Raw genomic sequence first — 12,338 nt, forward strand, 5'->3', positions numbered from 1 at the left:
ATTGATTATAATACAAATTACTTGATGGAATATAATGTATGAATGAAATAAATTACAATCTATGCTATACAACACCTTAGTAATTAAATAATTTAATATATAGTGTTTCTAAATTGAGGTTTGAGGGTACCCCACCTATTTTTTTTATATTTTTCTACCTGTGCAATGAATGCTAAGTTTTGAACCGAAAAATAGATCCACAACATGATTTCCAGGTTCTGCCACATTAATTAGTAGCCTGTCACAAATTTAAAAAAAAATCATACCCTCCTAAACCAGGGTTTAACAAAAATCTTCAAATTTGAAGATTTTTTTCGCCCAAAATTTTGAGGAACAAATCTTTGAAGATTAATTTTTTTACGAAAATTTTTCCGCTAAAATAAATTTGAGCTTGCTCAAAGAAGAGAGCAAAATAAAAAAAAATTTTTGTAAAAAGAGAAAAAATTTTTGTAATTTTATAATATACTAAAATCTTTAGTAAGAAAATCTTTATTATAATAAAACATTTTTGATCCTATTGTACAAATATTTTGTGATTTTTTTAAAATAAAATTTTTGAGATATATGCTTTTATTTTATTTTTTGATCTTAGAAAAATATTATTTTTCATAAGTTGTAAATGTGAGAATTTAATTACATATTTTTTATTATTTGGTGTTTTGTCATAATTAATGTTTTATATTTAATGTAAAGTATAAAAGTACTCATCTCAGAACCTAACCCTAACCCTAAAAATAATTTTAATTAAAATAAGCTAGTTGAGCATGTTTCAAGATGGTTTCAGTGATTGTAAAGGATATAAAGGTGACAATTGTCATAATCGTAATTTTTGAACTTTTTTGAGTTTTTTTAAAGTAAATAAGTAAAAATATGTTTTGTAAACATGTTAAATTAAAATGTCAGTGAAGATGTACCATAGAAAAGTGACAATTGTCATAATCGTAATTTATGAACTTTTTTGAGTTTTTTTAAATTAAATAAGTAAAAATATGTTTTGTAAACATGTTAAATTAAAATTTCAGTGAAGATATATCATAGAGAAGTGACAATTGTCATAATCGTTAATTATCAACATTTTTAAATTTTTTTAAAGCAAATAAGTAAAAATATATTTTGTAAACATGTTAAATTAAAATTTCAGTGAAGATGTATGATAGAAAAGTGACAATTGTCATAATCATTATTTTGAACTTTTTGAGTTTTTTAAAAGTAAATAGGTAAAAATATGTTTTATAAACCTATTAAATTAAAATTTCATTGAAAATGTATCATAGAAAAGTGACAATTGTCTCATTATTTTTGAACTTTTTTGAGTTTTTTAAAGTAAACAGATAAAAATATGTTTTGTAATTGTAAATATTTAAATTTCATGAAATATGCAGAGTTGTTAAACGCTATTTTTAAAAGTAGCGCGCTACCGCTATAGCTATTTGTCAAAAAAAGTAGCGCGCTATTAGCTACTTTTTTTCAAAAGTAGCTACTTTTAAGCTACTTTTTATAAAAAAAAATTTAGAAACAATTTTTTTTTATTTTTTTTTTGCTTATAATGTAAATGTATAATAAATAATATATAAAAATCAACATTTATAAATATAAAAATATAGTTAGTTTAGATTATAAAAAAATAAGCAATATAAATAAATATTTGATATAGAAATGAATCATTATTAATTAGAATTACTTCTGTATACTCTTTTGTAAAAGTATGCTCTTCATCGTTAATATATTCAATTTCAACAAGATCACAGAGATAATTAATCTCTAATCTTCTTTCCTCCAGTTGTACGATTAGGGGTTAATAAATACCTCCCTAATTTTTTTTAAACATGTCAGAACTTTTAGGAGATTTGTTCTGCTTATTCCATAAAGTTTGACATTTATAAAATGTCGATCTTGACACCCTTTTAAAATCTTCATCATTTAAAGCTCCTTCAGCATCTACTGTTGCTATCAAATTTAAATTATGACAGGAGCATCTCTGATGGCTGGGTAACATTGTGGAGTTAGTTGAAGATCTTATAGAATATTGATTAGATTAACATGTATTATAAAATAATTTAAACCTTTTTCTAAGATCTCATTAATATCATTGGCATCAACACCTATTTCCTCCTCTTCCAATACATGTTGACTATCATTCTGTATCTCATCTTCAGCATTATCGTCACCAAATATTCTATATTCATATTAAATGGGACAAATTAAATTATTCAACCAGTTTTAATAGAAATGTCTAGTAATATTTATCGAAAATGGTGTGGAAAAATCATTTCTTAGTATTCTAAATTTTGAACCTCAGGAATTATAATGTAACTAAGCAAAAATATTTTATAAATGAATACATTGAATGAATTCCCTGTACTGTATATAAATTGATGGCAATTAATCAATAAGAAATAAATATAGTAAAAATCTAATCATCCATGAAATATTCAATAACCATATCTTATTAAATGTTAGATTAGCTCAATGACACTGTACAATAAAAATTAATGAAATAATCCACCTCTGTTTTATATTTTATTAGTTAATTTCACTAATTTTATTTATAATTTGATATAAATTATGATAATCATAATATTACTAAAATATGTGTGTATATTTAGTTAATAAAAATTCTATAAAAAATGTGAAATATTAAAATACTAAATATTTTATAGATTAAATAATAACCATTCCATTCTGATTAATTTACTGCCAAAAAAATCATAACTTAAAATAAATATTATAAATAAATTTGTGATATAACCTAAATGCCTTCAGGTAGTTAGACCCATTATCAGTAACCATCTTGCAAACTTTATTATGAATCCTAAAAGACTTGTGGATGTCAATAATTTTATTTTCAAGTAAGTCATATGTCTGGCATCCTATATTCCTTTTAAGGGCTAAGGCTACAGATCTTCTTTTTAAAGTCCTAGGGTCTAACCAATGACCTGTGATTCCCAAATGAGCTCTAAAAATATTTAATCAGATCAATTTATAAATATAAATAAGTTTTTACCTTCTGTGATGTGTCCAACTATCTGCCGTGGTACATACATAAGATATATCTGATAACTCTACTATTAGAGCATCTTTCATCACTTTGAAGTTGTCGGCTATTTTATTCATAAGTGTCTGGCGACATAAAACTGTTGTTCCAGGGGATAAAGTTTTAATCATCATAGTAAATGATGGATTATCAACCAAGGACAATGGCTGAACTGTGTCAATAATAAAATCAACAATTACTTTATCAGCCAATTTTTGTGAAATATTGGCATGTTTATTATCAGTTAATTTGGTTTGGATAGTATTTGTCTTTTTGAATGAAGATTCTCCTATATCAAAATTTTTTTTATTTTTCTCTATTTCCTTATAGCAATTGGCGTGAACAGTCTAATAAAATAAATAATATTATAATGTAAAAATAACAATTTACCTTTAGGTGTTTCTTCAGGTTATAGCTACTCAATTGATTTGATGATATATATTTTTTAAAATTTTAAGCACAGGAATATGAATCCAGATTTTGTTTTAATATTTATTTTAAAAAATTTTTCAAATCTAGGGAATGGGAAATCGTTATTAGAGTTATTAAGTACATTTTCTTCCATTGAATCTTCCATGTCCGAATCACTTTCAAGGATTTGGATATCCATGGGTGATGCCATTTTAGATTATTAACACAGATTGAAAATATAAATTAAAAATTGAAAATATATTTAAATTTCAAAATTAAATAATAAATTATAAAAATTATAATTAATTATGATATTATATTTAAATTTTCATGTTTATACTTACATTCATTATATTTTTTAAAAGTAGCGAAGTAGCGCGCTACTTAGCTACTTTAAAAAAAAGTAGCGCGCTAAAAAATTAAATAATTAAAAAAAAAGTAGCGGCTATTAGCTATAGCTACCAAAAAAGATAGTTGTAGCGCGCTACTTTAACAACTCTGGAAATACGTATCATAGAAAAGTTACAATTGTCATAATCGTTATTTTTGAATTTTTTTTAAGGCTAATAGGTAAAATTATATATTGTAAACATTTTAAATTTCAGTGAAGATATACCATAGAAAAGTGACTATTGTTATTTTTAAGCTTTTTCTAATTTTTTGTAGTAATGAGCTTACTACCTATAAAGGTGACAATTGTCTTATTACTCATTTTATATATTTTTAAATTAAACATAAGTAAAAATGTTCTGATATAATTTAAAACTAGACAATTATCTAATTCTCAACTCCCTTTTGAAATTATTTTAGTACATATGTCGTATTGGGATTCGGAATCCGTAGGGATTCGGAATCTTTTGATTTCAAATCCTTTATCGAGAGCGATTTAAAAAATTTTAAAGTTCGATTTTAACCGGAAATGTATTCTAGCATGGGTAGAATACCCAAACTGTAAATTTCAAACAATTTTGCCATGAAATTTAGAACTTCTTCTAATTTATATTAATTTTTATATGGATTATAAATTAAAAAATTACTAAAATGTCTATCGCTGAAATTGGCTGAAATTTATAGGTTAAATACTTTACACATGCTGGAATTCAATTCCTGTAAAATCAGATTTTTAAAATCCAAAAATCGTTTATAGTAAATGATTTAAAATTGAGAGATGCCGAATCCCCACCGATTCCGAAACCCCATACGATATATATATATTTTTGAAATTATCATATTACTCATTTCCATTATTTTTAAATTATATTAATATAATATTTTGTTGGAAAACACTTAAATTTCTGTGCAGATGATAATAGTATTATATATGTTAAGTTTAGATGCAAGAATGGAGTTCAACTAGAAAGATGCACTAAATAAAAATGATCTTTTTACGACAAAAATATTTAAAAATATTAAATCAATTTTAGTGAGTTATTTTCTAAGAAATATTATAGGGGAATTATTTTCCGCTTACCCATTAAAAAATCAGAATACTATTATGCAGCCTGTAGAGTTTGTTTGTAGAAGGAAAAAAGGTTTGGACATCTATTAGCAAAATCTCGATGATTAGGTATTATTTATCTGGCTAAAATATTGAGCTAGCCATTTTAAAAATCGTCTGAAAACGAGCTTTAACACTAGGGGTCAGCATGGTTTAAATTTATTTATATTGGCTGGGGCAAGAGGAAAAGCCTGTAAAAATTATTTATATTTTATTACATTCTTTCTTTCTCCTTATTGAATATTTAAAATAAAACTACTTATATAAAAAGTTTAAAGAAAAATACATTTAAATTAATTCAATTTATTAATTAATTAATGTACACAACATAGAAATATATTATTAAAAAAACGCGTATAATCTCAATCTCATTTTCGATGTGCCAGCAATCAATGGGAAAATATTGTTTCAAGGTTATGGTCCATCATCTTTACTAAAGTAACGAAATATAAGTCATAACATAAAAAAAATAAAATTAAAATAATATACCCTACAAATAAAAAAAATATATTGTTAATTAATGGTGAAGAAAAACCAGAATTTTTTTTACTTTTTTAACCTAATAAAAACCGCAAGGTCTAAAAGTCGAAAGGCTTGGTAATACGAAAGGCTAAAAAATAATATTGAAAATAAAAATAAGATTAATGAGATATTTGATTGATTTATTGCTTTTTTTAGAGAAAAAATATTATAAAAACATTACATTATTAAAAATATGGAAATTTTAAGATCTTTTCAATTTTTTTATTAATTCTTTGAAATAATTTGCGGTTTTTAAAAATTAATTTTATTATATTAATTTTTAAATTAATATTTTTAATTAAATTAATAATTTTAATTAAATTAATATTTGGTTATGATTTTATATATTAAGTAAGTATAAATATATTGTAATTACTTGATAAAGAAGTAAATGAGAAACATAAATTTTTTAAGGTAGTTTTAATTTGAGAAAGCATTTAAGAGGGGAAAGGCTAACATCTTAAACGTAATTTTGAATATAATTATATCATTGAACTCAGAATTTAATTCTCTATCCAAAACCGCTTAGATGTATTTTTTTACGTTTCCGGTTCACAAAATAGGATTTATGTTCCTAAAGCATATTAACGTGGAAAGGCTTTGTGAACAGGAAACGTAAAAAAATACATCTAAGTGGTTTTGGATAGAGTTCAATGATATAATTATATTTAAAATTACGTTTAAGATGTTAGCCTTTCCCCGTTAAAATGCTTTCGCGACAAAAAAATTAATTTGTGAACCGGAAAAGTAAAAAAATACATCTAAGCGGTTTTTGATAGAGAATTAAATTCTGAGTTCAATGATATAATTATATTCAAAATTACGTTTAAGATGTTAGCCTTTCCCCGTTAAAATGCTTTCGCGACAAAAAATTATTTTGTGAACCGGAAACGTAAAAAAATACATCTAAGAGGTTTTGGATAGAGAATTAAATTCTGAGTTCAATGATATAATTATATTCAAAATTACGTTTAAGATGTTAGCCTTTCCCCTCTTAAATGCTTTCTCAAATTAAAACTACCTTAAAAAATTTATGTTTCTCATTTACTTCTTTATCAAGTAATTACAATATATTTATACTTACTTAATATATAAAATCATAACCAAATATTAATTTAATTAAAATTATTAATTTAATTAAAAGTATTAATTTAAAAATTAATATAATAAAATTAATTTTTAAAAACCGCAAATTATTTCAAAGAATTAATAAAAAAATTGAAAAGATCTTAAAATTTCCATATTTTTAATAATGTAATGTTTTTATAATATTTTTTCTCTAAAAAAAGCAATAAATCAATCAAATATCTCATTAATCTTATTTTTATTTTCAATATTATTTTTTAGCCTTTCGTATTACCAAGCCTTTCGACTTATAGACTAGTGAAGGTCACGGTCCGGTCTTTGGTCCGGACTGGACCGATACCCTCGGACCGGACCGGACCACGGTCCTTAAGAAAAAGATCGATAAAACATATTTTTTAATCTAATTTGATTTGTTTTATCATTTTATTATAAGAGTATTATATAAACAATAAAATTTATCCAATGGTATTGAAAAAAATGATTTTTTTGCTTGTAGAGGGCATATTAAAATTAAGAGTAGATTGTGTTTTTTGAGATATTTTCATTTTCATCATTAGAAGTATATATTTTATGTTTTATCAGATGTCTGCCTAAGGTACCTAATTATTTTATTAAGAATAAGGTTAAGTAATTTTTACAATAAATTATACAGACAGTTTCTTTAAAAAAAAATAGAACTATATAATAACTAAAATATTTTAATAATATTATTGCTTATTTTGATTAATTTATTGCTTAAAAAATTATAAACAATTATTTTGTTACTAGGTGCTGACGATACATTAAATTTGGTACTGCAGTGAACACATACTCTATGTTTTTATTGGGACTATAAGTAAAATGTTTCTTGGACAAACTTATGGTTTTCATATTGTAAAATAAAAATTAACAAAATCTAAAATGATTCCTCTAGAAAAATATCATAAAATAAAATATACAAAAAAATTATATTAATTGTATAGTAAAGCAAACTTAAACAATAATAAAAGACCGGTCCGGACCACGGTCCTCAAGAAAAAGATCGGTCCGACAATCGGTCCAGTCCGATCCCGGTCTAAGACCGATAGGACCGGACCGTTGACCTTCACTATTATAGACCTACACCTAGTGTTGTTAAACGGCTCGATTTGAGCCGATTTTTGAAAACGGATAACTCAACATTATAGCCAGGAAAATATTGCCTAAGCATCGTAATCTTGCCAATAGATGTTCAATCCTATATGCCATCTATAAACAAAATATTTAGGCTTGCATAATATTTTTCTGGATAAAATATTTAGTTAGCCGTTTTTAAAAATGGGTTCAAGTTGAGCCGTTTAACAAAACTACCTACACCTACCCCATTTTTTATTAAAAAACATCAAATAATAAATAATATGTTGTTTTTCTTTAAATAAATGCATTCGCAATATATTTATTGTTTCGCGGTAATGCGCTCGCGATAATGACTTCGCGCAAACATATTCGCGATAAAAAATTGGCTGTAAAGTATTCACGTAAAATGTTTCGCTAAAATGTATTCGCTCTAATAAATTCGCGGTTAAGGCTTCGCGGAAATTTGCGACAATGGCTTCGTGAAATTGTCTTCGCTATAAATGTTTCGCGGAGATAAATTCGCAGAATTGGTTTCGCGATTTTACCTTCGCTATAAAATCTTTTCGCGATAAACGATATTCGCGATAAAAGTTTCGCAAAAAAGTATTTTGCGATAAAAGTTTCGCTGAATTGACCTGATACGGATTTTTGATAAGGGCGTAGCGTTGAGATTGAACCATTTATTTTATTAGATTATTTTAAAAAACAGATTTAATTTTGGAAAGAGAAACGGGGTAAAAAATTTTTAAAACATAAGAATTTTTTTTTAAATAAAACAAAAACTTACTGGTGCCATGCCATCTAGGCGCTATAATCATTGAAATTTAAGATAATAAATATAATATAATACATTTTAAATTGAAATAATTTAAAGAACCAAAAAATCTCGCTATTGTTACAAATTTTAAATAACAATGGGAGAGAGAGACGGGGGAGGGATTGGTCATTTATTTTCTAAAATAATTTAAAAAAATATACAAAAAGACCCGGAAAAAAATTCCCATTAAAAAAAAGGAAAATCGTTAATTTTTGAAAAATTTTTCTTGTCAAATTCTTAATTTTTTTTCTCAATTTATATTTTTCTTCCCATTTTTCCTTTAAGTCATTTTAATCTTTATTTTTCTGATATTTTCTCAATTTTTTTCTTCTCAATTTTCATTTAATTTTTTTAGTATACCTAGCAATAATAAATGAGTCTCATGGCATATTATATTGATATGGGTGGAAATCTTATGTCCCCAGAAAATTTTCTGCAATTATATATCAGTACTCAAATAAAATACAACATTTTACGAAAAAATATTCGAAATAATAAGTCTAAATGTCAAGAAAAGGATTTATTTCCTGATCCATTTTATATATATGGATTTCGAAAAGTTTGCTATGAGCGCGGTTAAAACTGTCATTAGTGTGATCATTAATATGTTAAATTATTATATTAATTTTTCCAAGTCAATAAACCCATAGAAAAATACAAAAGCTAGGTCTGGAAAGCCAATACAGAATCTGAAGCCCTAAGCTTCTTTTGTGGCATGATAGACGGCTTAGCATTTGTTCTTTTATGTGATATGAGCAATGCAATGACATTCCTGAGATCGGTTACTCCGACCAATGGTAAAGAAATTCTTGAATATTTCGATAAAAGTTACATCTCTCAATCCTAGACACGTCGAATTGGGCCTCGAATTCCTCCAGAAACTTGGAACGTGAATGAGAGCACCCTATCCGATGAAGGACCCACAAATAATCAATGCGAAGGTTGGAATCATCGTTTTTCATATCTGGTTGGGAATAAACGCCCATCAATCTGGGTATTTATTAAAAAAATGAAATGCGAGGTGGCTGCCGATGCAACCAAACTTGAACGATGGCATGTAGGTAGTTGGACACCAAAACAAAATCGTAGAGTTACAATACCCAGATTCGGTTAAAAAAACTCTGCGAGTAATATCGTGATGGGGTGCAAAGCTTTCCAGATTAGATTTTATGAGGGCGATTTCCTTCTTAATTTGATGTCAACCGATATAATTATTAATCTAAATTATTCAATTTGTATATACATAATAATGATTTTTCAATAAAATAAACAGATCTTATTCAAATTTTGTCAAATTTAATCTACTTACTTAATATAGTAATTAAGGATAGATATTTATAGCAAATAATTTTTACGAAAATTAGTAATATATGGGTTATTTTACTAGGTTGTCCCAGTACCTATTTGAACATCAGCATTTTTTATGGAGTGTACATGAGTAATCTTTACCTAATGAATTGGGGCCTAAAAAAATTTATTATTAAATTATAATTTTATAATATTTTTTTTCTAAAATACTAATTTGTTTATACTTTATTAAATCCAATTAAAAATATACCGATAATATTAGATCTTAAGTAAATTCGAAAAAAAATTTCGGGGTTTTTTTCCGGGGGTTTTTTCCCGGGATTCGATATTTTATTATATGAAATTAAAAATAATATTGACATTAAATGTGCTATGAATGACTATGTTTTTTCTTTTTTGAAAAAAATTATTAAAAGAGGAAAAGATTTGTTGACTTTTAAAGAAAACGTGGTACGTTTGATCAATAAAATTTTTTTTTGAGGGAGAATTATGAAAATCGATTGTGTTAAAAAAGTTAATTAATTCCCTCCCCCCCCCCCCCACCATTTATTCTTAAATACTTTATATAAATAATAACAAATTCAGTATCGTTTTGTAATATTTTTCAAAGAAAATACATGTTCGCATTTTTTAGGCGTGGCGATTAAGTGTGTGAACCCCGGGTCTTTTCCCGAGGTTCATGATCATAGCTGGTTTAGTCAATTTTTAGACTTAAATCATGGGTCTGGGGGTTACATAACTAACCAATTAACAGAACTTATTATTTAAATAGTTTTCAAATCAAAAAATTTATTTATATGCGAGATTTACAAATCAATCTCCTTACTTTCAAATTTAAATGGTTAATTAAAGTGTGCTCTCCATCTAGCCTAAAGGATAAAAGTCAGCTCGTTTCAACAAAAAAGTTCAGTTCAAAAATAACGATTATGACAATTGTCACTTTTCTGTGGTATCTTCACTAAAATTTAATTTAACATGTTTACAATATATATTTACCAGTTTGCTTTAAAAAAATTTAAAAAATAATATTATGACAATTGTCACTTTTCTATGGTACATCTTCACTAAAATTTTAACTAAACATGTTTACAATAAATATTTTTACCTATTTGCTTTGAAAAAATTCAAAAAAGTTCAAAGAAACGATTATGACAATCGTCATTTTTCTGTGTTATCTTCATTAAAATTATAATTTAACATGGTTACAATATATATTTTTACCTGTTTTCTTTGAAATTCAAAAAAGGTCACAAATGACAATTGTCACTTTTCTATGGTACATCTTCATTGAAATTTTATTTTACCAAAATATATTTTTACCTATTTGTTTTAAAAAAAATTAAAAAAGGTTAAAAGATAACAATTATGTCTATTGTCACTTTTCTATGGTACATCTTCACTGAAATTTTAACTTAACATGTTTACAATAAATATTTTTGGAAAAATTCAAAAATAACGATTATGACAATTGTCACTTTTCTGTGGTATCTTCATAAAATTTTAATTTAACATGGTTACAATATATATTTTTACCTATTTTCTTTGAAAAAATAGAAAAAAGTTCACAAATATCGATTATCACAATTGTGACTTTTTAAGGTGCATCACTATAACTTTAATATAACATGTTTCGATATACTATTTGCTTTGAAAAAATTCAAAAAAATATTAAAAATAACGATTATAACAATTGTCACTTTTCTATGGTACATCTTCACTGAAATTTTAATTTAACTATCATTGAATTTAACATGTTTACAATATATATTTTTACCTATTTAATTTAAAAAAGTTCAAAAATAACGATTATAACAATTGTCACTTTTCTAAGGTACATCTTCATTGAAATTCAAATTTAACATGGTTACAAAATATTTTTACCTATTTACTTTAAAATAACTCAAAAAACTTCAAAAATAACGAACATGAGTATGACAATTGTCACTTTTCTATGTTACATCCTAATTTAAATTTAACATGTATATTTTTGCCCATTTGATTCAAAGAAATTAAGAAAAACAAAAAATTCTTATAAATAACGAATATGAGATTTGTGACTTTTCTATGGTTTATCTTCTCTGATATCTCAAGTAGTCGGATGAACTAGACTAACCCCGACTATACAGTGGTTAGGTTCAAAAAATTTATTTAGTCGACTAAATTAATCGATAAGCATGTAGACTAAATGGGTCGACTATGCTGACTAAATAGATCAACTTAGTCGACTAAATTAGTTGTTTTAGTCACTATATTAGTCTTTTTAGTCGACTTTATTAGTCGTTTTAGTCGACTAATTCTAATTTAGTCGCTAAAGTTTTAAGTTGATTACTCGACTAATTAACAACACTACCCACTGATGCATCTAATAAAGGTAATAAAAACATTTCCTATAGCTTTAAGTTATCTCACGAAGAAGAAAAAAAGGTGCTAAACTCTTTAAATTGTAGCAAATAATATTTTGACTCCTTCAACCTTCAAGTATGTTTTTTATATTCAGCTTTTAATCGTAGTATCTTTCAAAGAGAAAGGAATAATGAAAAAATATAATTAATATTTATTTTCGGGCT

Source organism: Gordionus sp. m RMFG-2023, chromosome 2 (assembly GCF_954871325.1).
Source record: "Gordionus sp. m RMFG-2023 chromosome 2, tfGorSpeb1-WG-v2, whole genome shotgun sequence".
NCBI lineage: Eukaryota > Metazoa > Nematomorpha > Gordioida > Chordodea > Parachordodidae > Gordionus > Gordionus sp. m RMFG-2023.